Below are 25485 nucleotides of genomic sequence, written 5' to 3' on the forward strand. Positions count from 1 at the left end.
CTCCCAAAGACTTCAATCCTTTCCAGTTCCTGAGACACCAGTCCCAAAGAGACCTATCCTTCCTACTTCTGAGGCATTATCCCCAAGGACTCCAATCCTTCTTACTTCTGAGGCACCAGTCCCAAGGACTTCTATCCTTCTTGCTTCTGAGGCACTAGCCCCAAGGACTCCAATCCTACTTACTTCTGAGGCACCAGCCTCAAGGACCCCTATTCTTCTTGCTTCTGAGGCACTAGCCCCAAAGACTCCAATCCTACTTACTTCTGAGGCACCAGCCTCAATGGTTCTGACCCAATCTTGTCAAGGTTCATTTGATAGTAATGTTCTGCTCTCATAACTCTTCTCTACTGATTTTTGTCTGATTATAGCTTCACTGCAGTATCCATGCTACAGCATCAATGATAGCCAGTATTCTTATGAAGTAGTCTTCCCAATTCTTCATACTGCCCACACAGAGTGTCCAGTACCCTTCATGACTTCTGATAATGTCTTCACACAGCTTTAGTCAGTCTACTGTTAGCTGCACTAAGCTCTGCATAAAGAACAACTTTCTATTCAAGCTTATGTTCTCTGCTGGCTACTTCTCCCCTTCGACTGTCTGTTGTCCTGTTGGCCCTTCGGCCCTCTTTCTGTTTTGTTGGATCCTCTCACTGCCTCTGTCTCCTCCAGCTTATTTTCCACAGCGTCCAACAGCATTCCACATGCCTCTGTCTCCTCCAACTTATTTTCCACAACGTTCAACAGCCTTCCAAAGCATTCCACATGCCTCTGTCTATTAGTTTCCTCTTTTCACTGGCTTTTTGGCTTCCTCCTTGCTCGCTTTCGTTTCCTTTGACTCGCTTGATCTTTTGGCTTCCCTCCTTGGTCGTTGTGGCTTCCTCTTTGGTCTCTGTGGTTTCCTTTGTCTCTTCGTACTTCACCAGCACTTCTAAGACACGTTGATTCAAAAAGCGAGGATCACGTCATACGCAGAGGACACATATTCCAAAACTGTAACACTCCTGTTTTCTCATGATAGCAGGCATACACAGGGATTGTTTCGTTTAACAGACCTACCACATCCTGATCGCAATTGCCATCGACATTAGTTCAGCCTCCTAAACTATCGGGAGCATTCCGTAGTGTATTTCTGCCTCCAAATGCCGCGCAAGCCAAAAATTCATTTACACAGGAAAAACAGGCAAAATGGCTAAAGGGCGGACTTCAAGAAATTGTATACCCACATCTATACTGTATCAGATCCATAGTGAAATCGCAATCGGCGCGTTCCTGAAGGTCTTTAATAAGTCATGCCCTATTGCATAGCCGATGGCTGATGGCCGATTCCCCTGCTCCGATGGACCGAATGCAATATGGTATTAAACCATAGTTAATATACCCGTCGGGTCCACAGCCTTATCGCAGTCGGCACTTCCAATGTGGCAAGGCTTTACGGCTTGCGATATGCGACGGATGCAATAATATATTAAGTCATATTACAATGTCGCAGCGGGTCCACATACTTTATCACAATCAAAGGTTTTAATGTGGTAGGGCCTTAACCACTTGCGATACATAATCCCGACGCGGCGGACGCGATATTAAATTGCAACGTATTGCAATGGTCCCATGGGTCCGCGCATATATTATCGCAATCGGAGGGTTTCGAGGTTGACAACCCTTTTGAACTTTGCGATAGGCGGATGCGATATAACAATAGGGCAGTGTTATAATGTTACATTCGGGTCCGTGTATTATCGCATCAATATACTCCGCTCCTTTAACTTTGTTTATATATATATATATATATATATATATATATATTGCTCCGTTGTTTTAACTCTGTTTATATGCTCCTCCGCTTATGCACCTTACTCTTGGCATATGCGATAGCTCTACTCCTCCGATAAAGTATTCGCCATAGTATATTTGCCGAGATTCCGCGCCGATAGTGTATTTTCCATATAACTCAGTCTTTCTGCCCCGATAGTGTATTTTCAGATATATGTCTATGCTTCGATGGCTGTTTGCGTCCTCTATTGCTCCGATGGCTCTGCTTGCTTCCGTTTGCTCCTCCAATGGCTCTGTCTGCTCTGTGCTCTGTTAGCTCCTCTGATGACTCTATCTGCTCTGTGCTCTGTTAGTTCCTCCGGTGGCTCTGTCTGCTCCTCTTGGCTCCATCTACTCCTCTTTGCTCCTCTTGGCTCCATCTGCTCCTCTTGGCTCCATCTGCTCCTCGAATATTGCCATATTGTCATCAATGACAATCTGTGTCCAACACTGACTACGTGGGCCAGCATCTTGCCTCTAGAAGACTGTGTCACCCCTTCTTTTGGATCGATATGTTGGATGAAGATTGTTGTTCAACCCTCCCGACTCAGAGCCTTGCTTCTCCTACAAAATCTCAGAATACTGACAAATACTCTGCACTGCCACTGCAAGAGCCCCTCTGGAGTGTGTCAACTCTGACTGAGCCCCTGCTGGGCTGCGTAGGCTTCTGTGCTGCCTCCCTGATGCTCAAGCTGCCTCTCTGCTACGTACTCTTTAGCTCGAAAATTCCTCTCCGATCCAAATCTCTGTTTTTGCCCCTCACTGTAACTCAGATCACTTGTTCGAGGTTCTCAACAAACCACACCCCAGAAAAATGGAACTCACTGATCAACTTGGTGTATCTCCAACTGGCCCTCAAGCCTCCTTTTATACTTTCCCTATTGATGAATCAACAGCCAAGATTAAGTCCCTAATCAACGGCTAAGATTAAATTAGACTCGATCTTCGTCACTTAGAAGTTTCTCACCCATATTTTCATTAATACCCATTAACATTTTTATTCTCCTAAGTTTAGACTTAGAAACCCCATTAAAAATATTAATTATTTTAATAAAACACAATCCGGGTGGAATTTCACCAAACGATTTCTGGGTCTTGGAGATCACATGTGTTCTAACCCCTCCACAAAATTTCGGAGCTAGAGCACATCCGATGCTACCCAAAAAATCAACAGGAATACATCCTCACAATCATCCAAGCGACCTCGTCAATTGCAAAATAGATTGAAATAAAGGGCATCTAAAGTGGCAAAGTTCATGAAATAGCTATGAAACTCCGAGATAGCTATGCCCACGTGTAGCTAGCTACAGTGCAAGACATACCAAGACTGGTGAAGCACCAATGAAGGAAAAATTTGGAAATACAATCACCATGGTGTGACTTGTGATGACCTAGTGACATACTAGAGAAGACAAAAATATCTAACATGAGTATGTAGATGTTCAAAGAATGAGAAAAGAAGACCGAAAACAATAGAAAAGGGTAGATGTAGAATGAGAAAAAATTGGTTACAACACTAGGGTGGTACTAGCTAAGTCAAGGAGCAAAATATTAGAGGAAGGATGTGTTGGATAAATGATTAAGCAATCCCATAGCTGCAGTCTTTAAGATGCAAAAACCAAAACCAACGTTCCAAGGAAGTAACAAGGAGCAAGGAGCATGTTGACTAGAACCATCTAGGAAGAAGTATCTCAAGTTGGGCCCTACTCATAGTCATGACAATGACTTAGAGGGAATCGATCACTAGTGAGGTGACCAAAAATAGAATTGAAAAAACGAGAAAAAAAAAGGAAAGGATAAAAGAAAAAGAGGAAAAGACTAATTCCCTCCATTGGCATGACTTATTCACAAGTGGGAGGCTACTATTGCATGCTAAAAGTTGAAACATTGTAATCTCATTCTCCAAGCAAGCTATATACCTCCACTGATAATATTTTTGGGTTGGCTCAAGTAGAGGCAAGGCAACACAAACTCCTTAGCCTAGAAAATGTACAAGAAAGTCACTTGATATCCACAAGGCAAATGAGACTAAGAATATATGCAAGGTACACCAAATGTAAACAAAAATCTCGAAGATAGAGGGTCTTCGTGAAGGAATGGTATAAGCCTCAAAACATGGTGAGGTTTCCCTCCTAGAAATAACTTCCCTTAGGCAAGCCAATGTCTAGCCTCAAAATATGAGTGTCACGCCACGAGGGCGCACCTCTGAGTTATGAGCTTCTCGAGTCCCCTGAGGTGTGCGACACCAGCGCGCTTTCTCCTCAATGCTGAAACCAACTTGAGTTTACTAATGGTCGTATTATGCCTCTAGCCCATGTATCCTATACCGAGACCGATATCTTCTCTTGCAAAATTGGTGTTCAATCAAATCTCACTACAATATCCACTTCAAAACTTAACATCAATTACAATTTACTTCAATTAACTTAAGTTCAACAATAATCACATTCATTCATAAACAACACGAATCATGTACATAAATAACACTTCAATAAATGAGAGGGGGAACTTGCAAAACAATTTCCCAACTGCTCTTTCACTATAAAAATTCAATACACAAAACTTTGGTTTATAATGGACTTTGCTCCAGTTGGGAGGAATTCCAAACAATTCACTGCCACAACCCTTCATTGATACAAACATACAATAACCTTGTTACAACCCTTCAACTAGCAACCCACAACCAAACCCAATAAATAACCAAGTTGCGACCCTTCGACCTACACACAACCTCAATACACAAATACCCCATGGTGTGCCACCCACAGCAATACTCATTCCACAATCTTGCACAACTTTCTTCGACAACTTCCTTTAAAGAGAGAGCTCCTTCGTGAGACCCATTTCTCTTCTTCCTTCATTGTCTCCTTTCCTTGCAATGACAAGTCGTTGATCTTCGGTTGATTGATGTTCTAACTCCTCTCCTATCATCTTATATATATGAGTCACCCTCCATGAACAGTCGTGTCTCTTCCAGGGGATGTATCGGTTAGGTGTTCGAGCTAACCTTCCTTTGTTCAAGCCTACCATAAACTCCAAATTATGTCGCATCATTTGTCGCATACAAACTTTTCTTCAATTCATTGTTGGACATGTCCTTTCGCGTCTCATCCTCAATCGGTTACCTTCGCAACTCGGGCAGGCGCGTCTCAAGAGGGCACCCCTTGTCTTCGATCGGGCTCATCTCGGCTGAGCGCACCTTGTCTTCGGTCGGGTGCGCCTCGGTTAGGCACCCCCGTTGTGCTGACTCTCAAATTTGTTCCAATAATTGCACCAAACTCATCTCATGTGTGTTCTTCATGCACACGTCTCACCAAAGTCTTTCCATCGAACTTGTCTTGGGCGTGCCCTTCATGCCAACCAAGTCGTTCCACCGAACTCGACTCGACCTAACTCAGGCGTGCTCAGGTGCCTAGCCCTAACATCCTCCCACACGTCAAAATGGTTGTCATCCTCGACAACACACCCCTCAGCAAACTTCTAAACCAAATTTTTAAGGTTGTCCTCATCATAAGAAAATTTCGCATCAACTGTCTTGATCAATACAAAAGAATCTCGTCTCTAACATATATCCCATGTCTATGCAGGTATCACAACCTATAAGAATGAAATATGTTGGATCCCCTCATGCAATCAGCTAGTCTGGTAGCTAATCTAAAAGTAGCATCAACTCCATAAGAACACAGGCACCCAAACATGTTCAACAATTGTCACCTATTTCAATGTCACACAATCTTTCCTCCGATTATGTTGATCATCAGGCGCCATTCGATGGCATCGCAAGCTCCCAAGGGTCTCATCATCTCGAGAGAGTGACAGTAAGCCCATCTTCTTTATGAGCTTCAAAAAGATGGTGGTGTAGGGAAGTTATACGAATTCCCTTTCCACATTACAAGGCCATCCCTCGTCTCCAAGAAGAATCCGCCCACACCTAGTATGAACCTCCCATACTTCTCTGCAATATACCCTTCACGTTAATCCTCGATTGTGTGCATTCGCAAATCAAACGGTCGCATCTCGATTGGGTGCACCTTGTCTTCGGTTGGCCGCGCCATGTCTTGATAGAGCATGCCTCAGTTGGGTACCCTTGTCATGCTAACTCACTAAGTCATTCCAATTGTTCCACTGAACTCATCTTAAGCGAGCTCTTCGTGTGCTCATCTCACCAAAGTTGTTTCACTAAACTCATATTAGGAGCACTCTTCATCACAAATTGTGAAATGACCCTCTCCAAGTCAAAAATAATGAAGCCACATGTTCACAAATAGCAAGTAGATGTGTCCGCAAAGTGGTTGGAGCTTATATTCGTGTGCAAAATAACTAGAATGATGATGAAATAGGAGGCCATTCAAGGATATTCAACATGGAATGTCAAGAGGATGCCCATGCATGCAAAATTTGTCTAAATTGGCCTTGAATAATGTAACCAATGTCGTGGAATATGTGTACTACCATGTCAAATATGAAATTGCCCGATGAAATGTGATGACACATGAACAATCATAGAATCATCTCCCATTACCCCAAGCTAAAACGTGTCGAATACAAAAAATGTGGTCCATGCTTAACAAGCTAGATAAGAGTAGTAGTGTTAAGCAAGAAGCATAAATGAAATGCAAAAAGACAACGAAGAATACTTATAATTACGATAATTATAATTCACTGAAAAAAAACAGATGCCGTGATGTTGGAGCTTGTTGAAAACTGTCAAAGATGTGAACATGATAATCTAAATACCAAAATAAGTTACAATTATGCAAAGATCATATTATACATTTACATCTAGGAGAGAAGGTGATACCAACTACTTAACAATGACACAAGGCAAACCAAATCAAGAGGGTAAAACAAGGGAGGTATTGACACTACTTGAGCACTTGACATGTCAAAAGAAAGCCTGTGCATGAAAAAGTTGCCCAAATGTGCCTCGAAAAATGTGACCAATGCCTTGGGATATGTGTACTACAACAAGAAGTATGAAAATGCCTCACAAAATGTGACTCCATAGGAACAATCATAGTGTGATCCCCTTGAGTCCCTACCCAAAACGTGTTGAATACATAAGAGGGGTGTCTACGCTTAACAATATAGATAGGAATGCCAACGCCTTGGGATATGTGTACTATCATGTCAACTATGAAATTGCCCCATGAAATGTGATGCCACATGAACAATCATTGAATCATCTACAAAATGCCCAAGACAAAATGTGCGGAATACATAAAAGGGGGTTCCATGCTAAACAAGATAGATAAGAGTAGTGTTAAGCAAGAAGCATAAAAGAAATACAAAAAACCAAGGAAAAATAATTATAATTAAGATAATTGCAATTCACTGAACAAAACAGATATCTTGATGTTCAAGCTTGTTGAAGGATGTGAAATATGTGAACATGGTAATCTCAATACCAAAATAAGATACAATCTTGCGATTGACTATGTTATAGTTTCACCTGTAGGAGAGATGGTGACATCGGCTACATAGTAAGGATAGGAGGTGAACAAAATCAAGATGAAAAAACAAGGGAGGTATTAACACTAGTTGAGCACCTGGCATGTAAGAAGGATGCCCAAATATGCAAAAGTTTCCCAAATGTCCCTCGAATAATGTGACCAATGCATACCACCTATGAAAGTACCTTACAAAATGCAACACCACTTGAACAATCATAGAGTCATCCCAAAGAGTCCTTGGCCAAAACGTGTCAAATCCATAAGAGTGGGGTCCATGCTTAAAAAAATAGATACGAATGGTGTTAAGAAGCAAGCATAAGTGAAATGCATAAAAACCAAGGATGAATAGTTAGAAATATTATAGTTATATTTAACAAAAGAGGTGTCTTCATGTTGCAACTTGTTGAAGTATGTGAAAGATGTGAGAATGGTAACATGGCTACAAAAATAGGTTATAATCCTACAATGCTCATGTTAGAGTTTTACCTTTAGGGGGGTAGAAGGTGACACTGACTCCCTAGCAAGGACACGAGGTGAACAAAATCAAGACAAGAAAACATGGGACGTATTGACACTACTTTAGCACCATCAAAATAAAAGGCAGAAATTTCCATATTAAAAAATAAAGGGCATATAAAGTGACAAAGTTGATGAAATAGCTATGAAGCTAAGAGGTAGCTATGCCCACATGTAGCTACCTAGGATGCAAGAGATACGAATACTAGTGAAGCACCAAAGGTAGGTTAGAAGCCCCAAAACATGGTAAGGTTGTTCTCGTAGAAATAAATTCCCTCAACGAAGCCAATGTTTGGCCCTAGAAGTTCAAACGTCCACGTGTGAAGTGAAAAGGGGATAAATAGGTGGACAACTCCTCCAAAAGTGTTCATAAGTCCAAGGGAGGGGTTCCCACAATAAGAATATATCCTCATAATCATCCAAGCGACATCGTCAATTGCAAAATAGATGGAAATAAAGGGCATCTAAAGTTACAAATTTCATGAAATAGATATGAAACTACAAGATAGCTATGCCCACGTGTAGCTACCTAGGGTGCAAAAAATACGAAGACTGTTGAAGCTCCAAAGAAGGCAAGATTTGGAAATACAATCACCATGATAGCTCTAGCATGCGAAGGAGTGAATTTTTAGAGGCAAAGGCTACATAAGACAATGCTAGCACAAAACAAGAAAAGGTGTGAGTTGTGATGAGCTAGTGACATACTAATGAAGACAAAAATATCTAACATGAGTATGTAGATGTTGATAGAATGGGAAAAGAAGAATGAAAACAATAGAAAATGGTAGAATATAGAATAAGAGAAAATTGGTTACGACATTAGGGATACCAATGTTCCAAGGAAGTAACAAGGAGGAAGGGGCATGTTAACTAGAACCATCTACGAAGAAGTATCTCAAGTTCGTCCCTACTCATGACAATGACTTAGAGAGAATCAATCACTAGTGACGTGACCAAAAATAGAGTTGACAAAACGAGAAAATATGGAGAGAGGCAAAAAGAAAAAAATGGGAAAGACTAATTCCCGCCATCGGTGTGAAGTACTCACAAGTGTGAGACTACTATTGCATACTAAAATTTCAAACATGGTAATCTCATTGTCTAAGCAAGTTATATGTCTCCACTGATAATATTTTTAGGTTGGCTCAAGTAGAGGCAAAGGCAACACCATGCTCCTTGGCCTAGAGAATTTACAAGAAAGTCACTTGTCATCCACAAGGTAAAGGAGACTAAGACAATAAGCAAGGTATGCCAAATGTAAAAAAAACCATCGAATATAGCGGTTCGTCTCCCAAAGGATGAAATCTTCTAGGATCAAGAGGTTTAATATCCCTCCCTAAGGCATGGTATAAGCCTCAAAACATGGTAAGGTTTCCCTCCTAGAAATAACTTCACTCAAGCAAGCCAATGTGTAACCTTGAAATATGAGTGTCGCACCAACAAGGCGCACCTCTAAGCTATGAGATTCTCGAGTTCCCTGAGGTGTGCGACACTAGCATGCTTTCTCCTCAATGATGAAACCAACTTGATTTTACTAATGCTCGTACTATGCCTCTAGCCCATGTACCCTATACCGAGACCGATATCTTATACTTGCTAAATTGGTGTTCAATCAAATCTCACTACAATAGCCACTTCAAAACTTAACTTCAATTACAATTTACTTCAATTAACTTAAGTTTAGCAATAATCACATTCATTCGTAAAGAGCACGAATCATGTACATAAATAACACTTCAATAAACGAGGGGGAATTCCCAAAACAATTTCCCAACTACTCTTTAACTATAAAACTTCAATACACAAAACATGGGTTTATAATGGACTTCGGTTCGGGGTGGAGGATCTCCAAATAGTTCGTTGCCACAACCCTTCACAGATACAAATATACAATAACCCATTTACAACTTTTCAACTAGAAACCCACAACCAAACCCAATAAATAACCATGTTGCTGCCAATTGACTACACACAACTCAATACACAAATACACAATGTACCACCCTTAGCAATACTTCGTTCCACAAGCTTGCACAACTTGCGAGCTCTGTATTGACCCATCTCGAATTAAAGGGAGCATAGGGATATTAGCATGTGTACAAGGCATGCATATTATAGCTACATATGCATGCATCGCATGTGCTGCACTAGTATATATACTAACTAAATGTCGAAGTATACAACAAGGAATTAATTATTGGAAATATTAAGTAAATACATAACTCATGAGAATATATTGAGTAACTGAGTGGGGTACTTGATATGTATACCACCATTATAATATATAGTTAATCCCAAATTAAATATGTGACTACTTAAAGTAATAAATGCATTAAGCTTAGGACTCTATAATATCATCCAATGGGTGTATTCTAAAGTAGTACTTCAATTAATAAAGTTTATTGACTAATAAAACTCTTATAATAATAAACCTTATTAATTAACATAATCATTAATTAATGTAAATATAATAATTAACCTTATTAATTAGTATACTCATTAATTAATGCAAGCATAACATTAATAAAGTATATTAATGATTATACCTTGGTTAAAATGCATAAAGACAAACTTCATTTTAATTCTTTTTTAAAGATTAGTCATTATCATGCCAGCAAGAGGCATCAATGGATTCGAGAATATAAGGAGACAAAGGGGACATGAGAGGGGGAGTGTTTTTTTGGTCTTTCATAAGAAGCTTAGACTGAGGAAGACATACAAAGAAGTAGTAGTCAGAGGAAATTTGTGGAGAGAAACACGATAATTAAGTAATTCTTCTTGGTGTTTTCGGCACGGGCGCCAGAAGAGCTCAAATACAAAGTCTTTTGGGTCTGGGAACCAGATAGGTTGATCGCAGATAGGCTGGGAAGAAAAGGGTCGGTTTGGAAGCATGAGAGGGAGCAGGAGCAACGCCAGTCCAGAATTGCCTTCAAACGCAATCTCCAAGTAAGTATTTGCATTTAAATTGTAAAAATTCAGTTTGTTTGGATAAAATTCAAATTAGGTCATCAGAGTTGGTTTAAATTGTTGAATCTAAGTTCATTCCTAAATTTCCGGCACAAAATTTGCATTTCTGGTTAATTGTAAAAATCAGGTATTACAAGCTCCTTCATGAGACCCAACTCTCTTCTTCATTCGTTGTCTCCTTTTCTTGCGATGAAAAGTTGTTGATATTCGATTGATTGATGTTCAAACTCCACTCCTATCATCTTATATATATAAGTCACCCTCCATGAACATTCGTGTCTCTTCCAAGGGATGTGTCAGTTGGGCGTTCGAGCCGACCATAAACTCCAAATATGTCGCACGATTTGTTGCATACAAACCTTCCTTCAGTTCATTGTCAGTCGTGTGCCATCATGTCTCATCCTCGGTCATGTACCTTTGTAACTAGGGCAGGCGCATCTTAGCTAGGCATGCCTTGTCTTCAGTCAGGGTCATATTAGTTGGGCGCGTCTCAGTTAGGCACACCATGTCTATGCACCCTCATTATGTCGACTCTCAAATTTGTTCCAATAATTCCACCAAAATCATCTCAGGTGCGTTCTGCGTGTGCTCGTCTCACCAAAGTCTTTCTATCGAACTCGTCTCGGGAACGCCCTTCGTGCCAACCAAGTCGTTCCACCTAACGCGAGCCAGCCTAACTCAAGCCAACTCAAGTGCTGTAGGAAATTACAGGGTAAGTTCCTCAGATAGAACACCAAAAGGACACCGCTCACAACCAGATCGCAGATCAATACACCAGTATTTTGACGTGGTTAAAACCCTCAAAGAGGGAAACAGTCCACGGCCTGAGCCAACGCGGCCACTTCAGGCAATTTATTAATAAAAGAATGAAAATTTACATATGTTTCTCTCATGCACGGATTACCCTACAAATGACCCTCCATGCGCTTTAAATAGAATTCATGTACCAATCGGGTGTCAAGCCACGGATCAAGTGTCGGTAACAATGTTACTTGGGAGCGGGAGCAGAAGCGGGGAGCGGGAGCGGAAGCGGGAGCGGGAGCGACCATTTTCAGAAGCTCCCGGTTTGGGAGCGAATCCCGGAGCGATTTTTTAAAAATATATATATATTTTATATTTTTTAATTTTTGATACATATATGTCAACAAAAACATGTAGAATGATGAAATAGACATAAAAAACATAAAAAAACATAAATTGATCATTGAACCATATCACATCAATCATCTAGAAATTATAATCGTCATCAACCTTAGTAAAATTAAAATACATATTACAACTGCAACATATTGAGTCTTATAAATCATGATTCATCAAATTCAATATTAAAGTTTCAACTTCAAGCTTTCAGAATTGAAAATTCAATAACATTTATCATCATTGATCACCAAAGTAACAAGTTGTACTTGTAAGCCAAGTTTAACCATTACAAGAAGTAAAGTGGATTGGATTTTCTTCTACATTTGACTTCTTTCTAGGTGTGCTTGTGGAGCTATGGAGGGCCCCCATTGCCTCACTTGCATACTTGTTTTGGTATAATAAAGCTTTCATTTATGTTTATAATTTCACTAGTTTAAAGATCTTTATGCTAAAAATATAAAATGAATAGTCTCTTCTAAGAGAGGTTTAATATTTCCTGTAATCAATTTGAATTATGTTTAAATGCCTTCATTTCTTAGTTTATTGATTAAGATGGTTAGAAATATTAATGAATAGTCTCCTGTAATGGAGCTTCAATATTTCTTACACTTGTCATAATGTTTTTTAATTTTTAGATTTCATTTTGTTAAATGACTAAATAGGTGTTGGAGATCCCAATGAAAGACCTCTTGTAAGGGAGCTTTGGCATTTCTTCACCTAACTTAGTTTAGTTTGTCTCTAAGTCCATATATATTAGATGTTCCTTGAAGTTTTACTTTCCCGTATTGATGGTAAATGAAACTCTAATTTGCATCTACATTTTAGACCCAACAGTAGTCAATCGTCAGTATGAAGCACTATATAGGTCGGGTAGCCTCATATAGTACTGCACACACTAGGACCTAACTCGAACCCCCTATGAATCGAGTTCTGGCGTGCCCGGGTAGTCTTTTCCGTGGGATGATGAAGGATTTGGAGCACCCTAAAAGAAAACTTCTATGTTTCAAATTGTAAGGTGACCATGGAAGCTTGTGGGATGCCTACACCCAGTGGTCCTAACCTAAACTATAAATTACTTTATGGCCCTTGTGGGTAATTTAATGTGTTCAAGGTTATGGTTGCTTTGAGGGAGTTTTACTTCACTTATGGGGTGAAAATTTAAGCTAGAATAAACTAAGTACAAAAGCTCCTGAAATTGGATGCCCTTTGTACAAATTTTTAGAGTACCTTAATGTGTTGAGTGCAATGTGTCTGCAAGTGACAAAGAGAGCATAAAAAGTGTGTAAAGATGTGGATATGCGATGATCATTTAATAAATCCCTTACTTACACTAAGGTGTGCTTGTTCCTTGCATTAAAATAAATAATATGTGGATAGTGGGCTACTTACTTCCTTCCTATTATACTATGTGTGCCTAAATGGGAGATGGAAAAACCAAGTGTGTTAAGAAATCTTTTAGAGGCAAGCCCAATGTCATCTAAAAGATGCAAGGAAAGCAGGGGCTATTCCATTTCTTTAATAACACTTGGTCCTAGTCCCAATTATAATGAAAAAATGGTTTGGTTAGTAAAAAATATATGTGGATTTTGGGCCACTTACTATCCTCCTAATTAAGCTATGTGACTTGTGAAACAATAGCAAAATTACTTGAAACAATGTGTGGATTGTGGCCACTTACTCCTCCCCTAATTAGTCTGTGTAAAGTAAGAAAAATAAGTTGAAATTTTTTGTGGATCATTGGCCACTTTCTCTTCTCCTAATTAAGCTATGTTTGGAATGCAAGTTTTTAAAGTAAAGACTAAGTAATTACCCTACCAATAGTGATTAATAAAGCAATTAAACAATATAACTAAATGTAAAAAAATTGTAGAAGTGAAGGCAGTTCACAAAAGGTTGCCTATCACTCATGAAAGAAAAATTATAGCAAAATTTTGAGCTCTTTGTAACCAATGTGGGTTATGCTCTACACAGGTGTGAGAATCGTGCGTTTTTCTGTGATAAAAGTCATACGACCAGCGAAAAAAATTAAGAAGAGGTCTTTCCTGCCCGGAAAGAAGTCTAAGGAGGGCTACAAAAATTCTAGAAAACTAATAGAGGAACAATGGAGTGAAAATGCAAAGAGAAAGGTCTTGCAAAACAACCATTAGATCAAAGAAAGGCAACAAGTGGAGTCACCATCTTGTATTAGTGTGTTTGTTGCTTGCGAGTACCAAAGACAGGTCCTTGGAGTTGGTTGTTACCTACAAGGAGCATACTAGTAATTGGATGTTGTTAAAGGAAAAACATGGATAAACAAAATATTGAAAGTAAAGGAGACAATGCTTGAAATGATAATAAACTAAAAAATACACTAGGTAACATATAAACAAGCTTAATGAAGCAAAAAAATAAAAAAAAATTAGGAAAAGGGTCCTCTTTATTGACTGCTAAAAGTAGAAGAGTTACAATTGATGACTATGTGACACTTGGAGAGAATTATTTGAGCAATTTTGTTAAAAAAATCCTCAACATGGAATTCCCTTTCTCAATCTCCTTGCAAACTCTCTCTCTCTCAAAGAAGTATAGAAGGCACTCTCAATGATGGAATTATTTTCTCAATGAAATGCTTAATTGATAGGGAGCAATTTTGGCAACATAATAATGTTATACTTCTTCTTGTTTCTTAACTCTCCATGAACTTGTATTTATAGAGTTTTTTGGACACTCCTTCCCTCCTTGGCTCATAAATGTGGTGGTTCACCTCATAAACAAGATGAGAGCTACCATCTCCTTGCCTTAAAGGCTTCTTGGGGTTCAAGGCTCGAATTTGTTAGCCCATCATGTCAAGATTTGGACTGTTCCTCAAGCAAGTTCGTGGCGGGAGGTGTTGACTATACTTTTCGAGACCACACAGTTCAATTTTTTAACTTGAATCTTAGGAAAGCTTTTAATTTTTGGTCTTCATGGTGTTTCTAGCTGAAAATGTAACTTATCTATGTGTTGATCACTGAGTTTGAGAGTATTCTAATGTGTACATATGAGTGTATGATTTTCACATGATAACAGACATGGCTGATGTAGATTTGGATTGGATGACCCAAGGGCTACTCATTCTTCCGGAAAATATTCAAAAGATTCTGAAACATTCAAAAAATTTGTTGTCAAAGTTTGATATAGACAAGAAGACCAAATTTGAAGACCATCTGTACGAGTTCTACATGCATTTATGGATTCTTGAGGTATTTTTCCACAATGTTGCTTGCATAATCTTTTCATACACTTTAGAAGGTAGAGCCTCTATATGGTATCACAGTCTTCCAACTAATTCAATCCATAGCTGGAGGGAGTTTAAGAAGTTATTTTTGGAAAAAATGGTTGATGATAAGACTCTCACCATGTTATTAAAAGAACTTGGGAACTTGAAAATGGGGGACAAAGAACGAGTTAAAGATTTTAACCAGAGATTTACTCGCTTGTTGAACAAGTTCCCTATTGATGTACAACCTCGTGATGATATCACTCAGGATTATTACATAGATGCCTTTTCGACCAACATTTTTGTCTTTCTTAAAATATATGTGAATAACACTTTGGCCTTAAGCTTTGTAGAAGCTCTTATGGTTGAAAAATATTAGCATTATATTAGAGTTACTGAAGACACTCATGATCCCAAAGACTCCAAAGAAGCTTAAAAGAAAAACCAAGCCTCTTCTAGTAAGGCTAAAGACAAATAATCTCTCGATGTGGAAAGCTTGACCAAGTCTCTGAAGCTTCTCATGAACAAAGTATCAGAGTTGAAGAGAAGGTCAAGTGAGGCATCCACCACCAACAACAAGTCTTTTAGGACACCTTTTCTTTAAAAAGAACAACAACTCTAAACTAGCCAAATCTGCTCAGATGTCCAAATATGCTAATATTTATAATGCAGTGTTCAATATCAAAAGCTTGGGCATGGATAATTTATGCACTTTTCACCAACATAAACATTCAAAAAGATATGCCCACAATGGAACCACAACATGAACACTATGATGGCTAATTTGGTTGATACCCTATTAGTGGAAGAGCAACCTGAGCAAAGTGAAGAAACAAATGAACCCGTTGTGACCAAAGAAAGATCAGGTGTTCAACAATCAGTGAACATGTTTAGATTCATATACAACGATGATAAACAGAGTGTCAATCAACCATCAATGAGTGAAACTCCTCCCAAGTAGTGATTTGGATGACACAACTTGAGGAGCAAGGGACCTGTTTATAAGAAGGAAATTAAGAAGAAGTTGTTGCAAAGGATTCTACCACCTTCTAATCCAGCTTAGAGTTCGCAAAACAAGTCTGGAAGTGCTCCTTCTTCCAAGAACACTTCCAACGGCAATAAGAACAAGTCCACCACTCCTCTTGTAGTGGATAAAGTTACACCACCTTATTCATCAGCACAGCTCGTTAAGGCAAAAAGAATTGACTATAACATTGTTGAAGATATGAAAATAGCTCGCACTATCATTTTAATCTTCAAGCTCTAAAAGATAATGGGACAACGAGAACCAATTATCCAAGCACTCTCATTGCACACTTCAACAGGTAAATAAGTTTATGCTTCTCAGGTAATGTCTGGTATCTCTCGCGAAATGATCAAATATATTGTAATTTAAGTTTTAACACTCTTTACCCTCCATTTTTGTTAACTTTTAAATTATTTAACTATAATGTTCACAAGTGTTTGGTTGATTTTGGTGCATATGCGAATTTTATGCCATTGCCTGTTGTTAAGAAACTACATGCTAAATAGGATAAAACTGATGCACAAATCATACAACTGGACATATAATTTGTCCAGACAATTGGTGAACTCAACAATTTTATTATTCATTTGACATCCGATCATAGAGTTCACCAATGTATAAATATCGTAGTTGTGGATATTCTCGAAGCTTATGGCTTATTGCTTAGCAGATATTAGTCCAAAAAACTCGAAGGATGCTTTGTGACAAACTCGTCTCACTTATGGCTTCCATACAAGGGCATAAATAACCAGATTCAAGTTGAAAGAGAGCCCTACATGAAGCATACTGTGACACAACTTGAGGGGAAAAATGAACCAATGGGTTTTGCAGAGGTGATTTTTGGAAATTGTTTTCTGGAATCAGATCACAAATGTTATCTGACACATATTTCACTCGTCCCACCTGATACACAGTTGGAACTCCTTCCTCGAAATATAACTTGTGCTAATGACCTTTGTACAATATATATAGATAGTAGTAGTATAGGACATAGCTCTAGCATTTCTAACATTTGGCTCTTATACTTTGATGATTCGAAAATGTAGGAGGGATATGGAGCTAGTTGCATTTTAATAGTCCTGCGATAGAGAAAAAATATTATCTCTTGCCTCTTGGAATTTGAGTGCCCCAACAAAGTTGCAGAATATGAAGCACTCATTCTAGGTTTGAAGAAATCCATTAACCTCAAAGTTGAGGTGCTCAAAGAAATAGGTGACACTAAAATCACCGCACTTCAAGTACGCAATACGATACACTGTGTGTCACCTAATCTCAAAAGCTATCAACAAGAGGTATGGCATCTAATTTCGCAATTCCAAGTTTTTAATATTGTTTCTATTCCTAGAATATGAAACTTTTTTGAAGATACATTAGCAAATGCTATGGCTAGGTTGTCATCGTTAAGGGATGGATTTTCTATTGAAATTATTTATAGGCCATATGTTCCGGAAAATACCAGTAATTTTTGCGTTATCAATGATGATCAATAGATTCTGGATTTTATGACGAATGTTGATGTATTCAAATACACAACCATTAATCAAGACAAACACGATAAAACTTTGCAAGATGCAACTCAAGCAAACAAAGGAAACCCCATTCCCAAGGGTGTGGTGTCATTGGAAAAGATGTACGATTTGTAAAATCACTTTAAGGGACCAGTCAACACAAAGACTCAAAGCTCAACCCTGTCATACGAATAGAGAAAATTTGGTATAGAGGAAGAGCCGAAGTTTGTGAATATCGGTACTTGCTACACACCTCAAGAGTGACATGTTTTCATCAACCTCTTTAAGCAGTACCAAGATGTTTTCACGTGGACATACAATGATCTTAAGACTTAAAACGTGCGAGTTATCCGACATGCGATTCCAATTGAGGAAGGGGCCAAGACTTTTCAACAGAAGCTACGGAAAGTTCATCTGACTCTTGAGCCCCTCATTCAGAAAGAGTTGAGAAAGATTTTGGAGGCTCGAATCATTTTTAAAGTTTGTCATTCAATGTGGGTCTCAAATTTGGTTTCGGTAAGGAAGAAGTCCGAGGAAGGATTTTCGTAATCTGAATCACACCTCGGACAAAGACAATTATCCAGTGACATCGATGGAATATATTTTATAGACAGTATCGGGGTCTAAAATGTTTTCATTATTGGACGTATTTTAGGGATACAACCAAGTTTTGGTGTCAGAACCCAACAAAGATAAGACAACTTTTAGAGACAAGTGGGGTACATTTGATTTTAAAAGAATGCCTTTTGGACTTATCAATGCAGGTGCAACTTTTCAACGCACTATGGACATCACATTTCACGGTTTAATTGGACAAAGAATTGTTGTCTACCTGGATGATGTGACAATATTTTCGAAAAGAAGATTTGACGACTTACGCCATTTTTTGAAAATTTTCGATCCATGTCACAAATATGGGATATCTCTTAATCCAAAGAATATCATTTTTGTAGTGTCCAAGGGAAATCTCTTGGGCCATATCATCGCAAAGAGAAGGATTAAGGTGGACCCTGAATGGGTCAGAACTATTACTCATATCCCCTTCCCAGTGAATAAGAGAGCTATGCAAATCCTTCTTAGGGAAAATCAATTTCCTTCACAAGTTCATCTATGATTACACATCGATAGTGAATTCGTTGCAAGAGATGATAAAGAAGGATGAAATCTATAAATGTGATAAAAAGGGAAAGGAAGCATTCACCCTTATTAAGAAAGTGATATTAAAAACGCCAAAGTTATACAATCCCAATTTCAGCAAAGATTTCTTGTTGTACACCTTCGCTTATGATACTTCTCTCTGTGTCTTTCTTACACAAAAGGATGATCAGGATAACAAGAATTCTATATCATTCATGAGTGTTGACTTGCAAGGACCTGAACTTAATTATTTGGCCATCAATAAATAGGCTAATGCAGTCTACAAGACGGTAAAACACTTTAGGCCTTATCTTCTGAAGAATCATGTTATTATCTATGTGCCACACTCAATTGTTTGTTCAACAAGAGTTGGGTGAAAGAAAAGTGAACTAGATGACTAGCTTGAAAGAATATGATCTTGAGTTCAAATCGGTTCACACTGTCAAGGGCCATGGTCTATGCTAGCTAGAAACAAAAGAAACCACTTCACTGGAAGATTATTCTTCTGGGTGGGAGTAGGAAATAGAACTGTATAATATCAAACAATCTACCCCCACTTATGCATCTACCTCTTGGTACACAGATGTGCGACAATATATTGAGCATGGTACCATACCCTCTCATTTATTAGTGAGAAAAAAGAGGGCTCCTAAACTGAAATCTATATCTTATCAATTGGTACATGAGGTGCTTTTCAAGAAGCATCACAATGGGGTCTTGCTCAGATGCTTGGAAGCACCTGATTCAGAAAGGGTATTGCATGACCTCCATGATGGACTATCTGGAGGAGATTTCACGGGTGATACTACTGTGCAAAGTTATGTGGGTCATTTTCTATTGGCCCACACTTTTTAAAGATTCCCATGCTTATGCTTGCAAGTGTTTGGTTTGTTAGAAAAGTGCTAACTGAGATAAGAAGTCGGTTGCCCCATTGTAGCCCATTGTTGTAGAAGAACCATTCCAAAAATGGGCCTTAGATGTTATCAGTGAGATCCATCCACACTCATCGAAGCAACACTGCTACATATTACCTCACGTGGTGGATAAAAGCGGTTCCTCTCAAGCAAGTGAATGATCAGGAAGTCATCAACTTCCTCAACAAGAACATTATTAACAAGTTTGGAATTCCGTCATCACTTATTTTTGATAATGTAACATACTTCTCATTGTTGAAACTTTATGATTTTTCATTAGAAAATGGCATTGTATTGAAACATTCAGCTAACTATTATCCACACGGGAACGGTCTTGCCGAGTCAACCAATAAGAAGCTTATTCGCATCATCAAGAAGATTGTCTTCTCTAAACAGAGAAACTGGCACAATGCTTTGGTGAACGCTCTTTAGGTTGACCGTGTCATGCCTAAACCTTCTCTAAATACCTCCCCTTACTTTCTGCTATATGGAAAAGAAGCCATCCTGCCTTTGAACATTTAATTTCCTTCCCTTCAACTATCACAAGAGTCTTAGGGTGAGCCTTGTCTTTTGGTTCAGAGTAGGATAAACAAGCTCTTGAATTTACCGAAAGAAAGCAGGAAAGAGAAAGAAAAATTTGTTCTTCATCAGAACCATATCAAGAGATGGTTTGATAAGAAGTCTACGGGGAAGAAGGAATTCAGTGTGGGTGACTTGGTATTGAAGTAAGACAAAGCCCACAAATAGAAGGGGAAACACAAGAAGTTCCAGTCATGTGGATCAAACCTTTCATTGTTCATGAGAAACTTGGCCACCACACTTATCACCTCCAATCTTTGGATGGGAAGACTAACTCTCTTCCTGTAAATGGCCAAGATTTGAAATAGTATTTTCAATGACAATCTAGGGTTGTGCCCTACCCTATGTATATACTTTGTTGTTTTGTTTGTTTGTCATGTTCAGTATTTTTAGTTTGTCTTTTCGTTTTGAGTATAAGATTTGTGTGTAAGTGTGTTTTGGTTCCAATGTATGTGGCAAAATGAAAAGGGCCTTATGACACTACAACATTTGGCTAACTTTTAGTCATTCTTCTTCGTCTTGGTTACACCTTTTGGTCGATGATGTTTTGATGGAAAATATAATACTTGTGTAAGGAAAGCTTTGCGTCGAACCATGATATTTGTATCTATTCTAGTAACCTCATTCCTACACTCAGTTCCTTATGTTTCAGTGTTTTCCACGTTGATCCAATCAAGTAGACAAGGATAAGGGGAAAATATTAATGGGCATAATAATATCAGAGGGCATTTTTCTACATATGCATAAATGAGACATAAGTATAGGAAAACAAAGAACTTTTTATATTAATGAATGTAGGAGAAGAAATAACCCTTTCAGATCTTGACCTTGTAGATGTCTCCCAACTATCTTGTCCTTCCTTTTCCACAAAGCAAGCCTTCAATCACAACTCAAGTGCACAGATGGATAATGGATCCTTATGCACAAAGAAACAACATGAGGGAATAAATAAGAGTCTCCAAAAGCCAACCCAGACTCCATGGGAGGTAGTGAATTTATAGGGTAAAAGCGGTGGTTTTCGATTTACCATTCTAGGACTTAGATCCACATTAGAGGGATGATAAGTTCTAGGGATAAGAGATAAGACCTCAAGAGTAGGAGTTCAAGAAGTAATTAGATAGTAAATAGTTAAAACCACTCGGGAAGCTTCTAGAAAGAGAAGATTCAAAATTATTTTTTATTTTTACCAAATTCTAGGGGCCATCGCACTTGTAGTGAAAGAAACATGCATTGTTCAGTGTAGTTTCTTTGTGTACAACTTGCAATAGTGAAGTTTTCATGAAGGCTAAGTGTGATGGGTCCAAAAAATAGGGTTTTCATTTATTTAACCCATAATTCTTGGAACTTTTAGAGAGAGGATGCTCTTGGCTTTAAAGGGGATGAATGCAAAGTGTCAATGGATGTTGATTGATCTGGTTTCAAGTCCATTTGATTAGATGTGACAAAATGACCTGTAACAAATTCCCCCCCTAAAGTACAAAGTAAGACATAGTGGCTGAGGACCGAGGTGCTCTACCATGTGACAAGTCTGGATCAAGAATATATTGGTCGAGATCATCAACTATTTGTTACTATACATAATCATAATGATATCATTGTTGAGGTAAGAATACCCATACTCGGCATATAAGTCAATTTACATGTACATGTACAATAATTAGAATCATGTCCACTGATGATAGATTGTGGACCCATGCTAGGATAACTTTATGAATGATCGTAGAAAGCATACTTTGTAATCTTGTATGAATCCTGAAATTGCTTCCCGGATAGATGAAACTAGATCTGAGGTCTCCTACCTCATCAATCGATGGTATGAGTCTAACCATGTGAATAAATATGTTGGAGTCAAACATGGTAGACACCATATGATTACCAACCAATGATGAAAGTTATTAACAAATGCGAGAGGAACCACCGACAATGATAATGGCCCTCAAGGTACTACAATACAATATATGTGGTGCAAATAAATGGGCTGAAGTCAAACACCACAAAAATCTTTCGATCGAAGGCCAATGATGAGAACTTATCGCCAAAAGTAAGGAAACTTTCCATTAAGGTATACAATCTCCAAGACACTGAAGGGAGTTTCTAAGTCAACATCTTGGATAATGTGTTGATGTTGACAGGAAGCGACCCATCACAAGAGGGCCTTAATGTATCTCTCATCAACGACATGAAATGGGTATCAAGATTTGAGACTGAATGTGATGATGCCGAGCTAGTCCAGGAGCGATAGACATGAAGTAAGGATTAAGGGTATTGTAGCATATGTCTATTGAGGGTGGAATTTCTCTTGAGCATATCGATGACACTGATAATGAGTTGGAAACATTGACTCAAAGACCCATCATGAAGGCCTTTAAATTAGGTGTGATCAACAGAGAGGCAAGCAGATTCCCCAACCCAAAGGAATCGCAGAGATTAACTGAAAGAGTATCATGTTCAAGAGTGACTTTCTTCCATTAATAGGTTTAATGATCCGAATGGAAAATGGCATCAACCCATGGTATTCATCAACCCATGCTATTCATCCACCCATGGAATTTACCCATGGTATTGTAAGTGGCATCCACAGATGGTATTGTAAGTGACATCCACCCATGGTATTCATTCACTCATGGAATTGACTCGTGGTATTGCAACTAAAAAATACTATAAGTAACAAGTTGCATTTTTGAAAAGGAAACTTTGTCCACCACAATGTAGTCCTTACAATTATTATCTGTTTTAATAAAAAAATTCTTTGTGTTTTTTCTATTTTGTGCTCTCTCATTTTCTTTCTAGCATCGTAATTTTTTAGATCTTGGGGGCCTACCCCCAAGATCCATTTTAATTTTTTAGATCTTGGGGGCCTCCCCGCAAGATCCAGATCAGTGGTATAAGAGCAGGTTATGATTCCATGGGAATGAGGTTTGATTCATATTTCAGTCTCAAAATTTGCAGCAATATTCAACAAACTTTAGGCATGTGCTACATCCTCCACAGAGCATTTTCTTGGGCCAAGTGGGAAGAATTTTTATTTTTTCATCTTTTTGCAGGAATGTTTTTGGGAGGAAAGTTTGCAGATCATATCTGAAATTTTTGGTGCAAAATTTACAAAACAAATAACAAATATAGATTCCTTGCAAAAAAATACCCAAATTCAAAAAAAAAATCGGCCGAATCAGAGTTCAAATGAGGGAGATATCGCTGATTTAAAATCATTTATGTTGTAGAAATGTTTTTGATGAAAATTCGTGGACGGCGGCTCTCCTATATTTTTATGCAATTTTGGTGTAGAATCTCAGAAAAAGTGATTGTAGATCTAAGCTCCTCTCAAAAAATCGCTCAATTTCAAAAATAAATGGGTCGAATCGGAGATCGGATGTGGGAGATATTGTTGATTTAAGATCAGATATTTTTGAAGAACTTTTGTGATGACAAAAAAGTTGCAACGCGAATCGGAGATTCTAGAGTGTCCAGATAACGATTTTTACCACACAGAATATGAAAAATGGTCCTTTTGCTTCCAAAAACAGGTTATAATAAATATTTTGAGTAATATTGACCAATTTGTGTCCATTTTAATTCTAGAATAGCGTTCGAAGCGGGTTCCCTTTGGAGACGTGCCCTCCCACCCTGCTTTAGTAGGCACCTGCTTCACATTCATCCGTTTCAACATAGCAGCATTCAGCTTGGGTTCTTTGGAGACATTCCCTCCCACCCCAGGCTATGTAGGCACATGCTATCTCATCAACAACCAACATCACGATTATGGGTTAGCCACATAAAATCCTTGTAATCTAAGTGCATTTGCTAGGCCGCACATTATTAGTATCACAGTTGGTCACAAGCATTACATGGTATCTCTATCCTTGGATCTTCGTTTGTCATGGTTATGGGTCATCCACAAACCCACACTTCATCGAAGTCCATTTGTTAGGCCGCATACTATCAGTATCACAGTTGGTCACAAGCATTACAGGGTATCTCTATCCTCAGATCTTCGTTCATTATGGTTATGGGTCATCCACAAACCCACACTTCATCGAAGTCCATTTGCTAGGCCGCACACTATCAGTATCACAGTTGGTCACAAACATTACAAGGTATCTCTATCCTCGGATCTTCGTTCATCATGGTTATGGGTTAACCACATAAAACCCTTCTCTTCAGTGGCTCTTCATATTCAACAAGGGCTTTGCAGGAGGGAACTTCACGCAATAGGGACCATTGGTTCTTAAGGAGGAAGGAATGATCCGAAAGGAAAATGACATCAACCCATGGTATTCATCGACCCATGTTATTCATCCACCCATGGAATTTACCCATGGTATTGTAAGTGGCATCCACCAATGGTATTTATCCACCCATGGTGTTGTAAGTGACATCCACCCATGGTATTCATTCACCCATGGTATTGTGACATCCACCCATGGTGTTGTAAGTGACATCCTCCCATGGTATTCATTCACCCATGGTATTTGCCCATGGTATTGTGACATCCACCCGTGGTATTGTAATTAACATCACCCATGGTATTCATTCGCTCATGGAATTGACCCATGGTATTGTAACTGGAAAATACTATAAGTAACAAGTCACATTTGTAAAAGGATAGTTTGTCCACCACAATGTAGTCCTTACAGTTATTATCTGTTTTAATAAAAAGTTTCTTTGTGGTTTTACTATTGTGTGTTCTCTCATTTTCTTTCTAGCATTTCAATTTTTTAGATCTTGGGGGCCTACCCCCAAGATCCAATTTAAATTTTTAGATCTTAGGGGCCTCCCCACAAGATCTGATCATTTAATGCCCTGTTTTCCCAATTTCCCGACCATTTCTAGCCAGTACCTCTTTATTTTTGACAAGCTTGAGGAGGATAACATATGCTTGATCTATAAGCTCATCCTTTGGATGAATCCTTCCGAGTATTTTTAACGAACCTTAAGAAGGAATGGTTTGGTCTCGTTATGCTTGACAAGTCCAACATTGTTTAATAGTTTTACGAGTCCAACGAAGGCATAAATCGACTTCTTTTTCATGTTTTGAGTAGTTTTTACCTTGAATCTTCAGTGGGTGATTGCGGCCAATCTGGTCAACCATTTCTAGCACCATTAGTTCCAGGTAAGAGGTCTATCTTTTCTCATCATTTTCACGGTTTTTGTTTCTTGTTTGATGCATTTTTTGGGAATATTTTTTGAATTTTTGGCACTT

This window comes from Pinus tabuliformis, chromosome 4_1 (genome assembly GCF_031772625.1).
Source record: "Pinus tabuliformis cultivar Carrire ecotype Pingquan chromosome 4_1, CPIR1, whole genome shotgun sequence".
Taxonomy (NCBI): Eukaryota; Viridiplantae; Streptophyta; class Pinopsida; order Pinales; family Pinaceae; genus Pinus; species Pinus tabuliformis.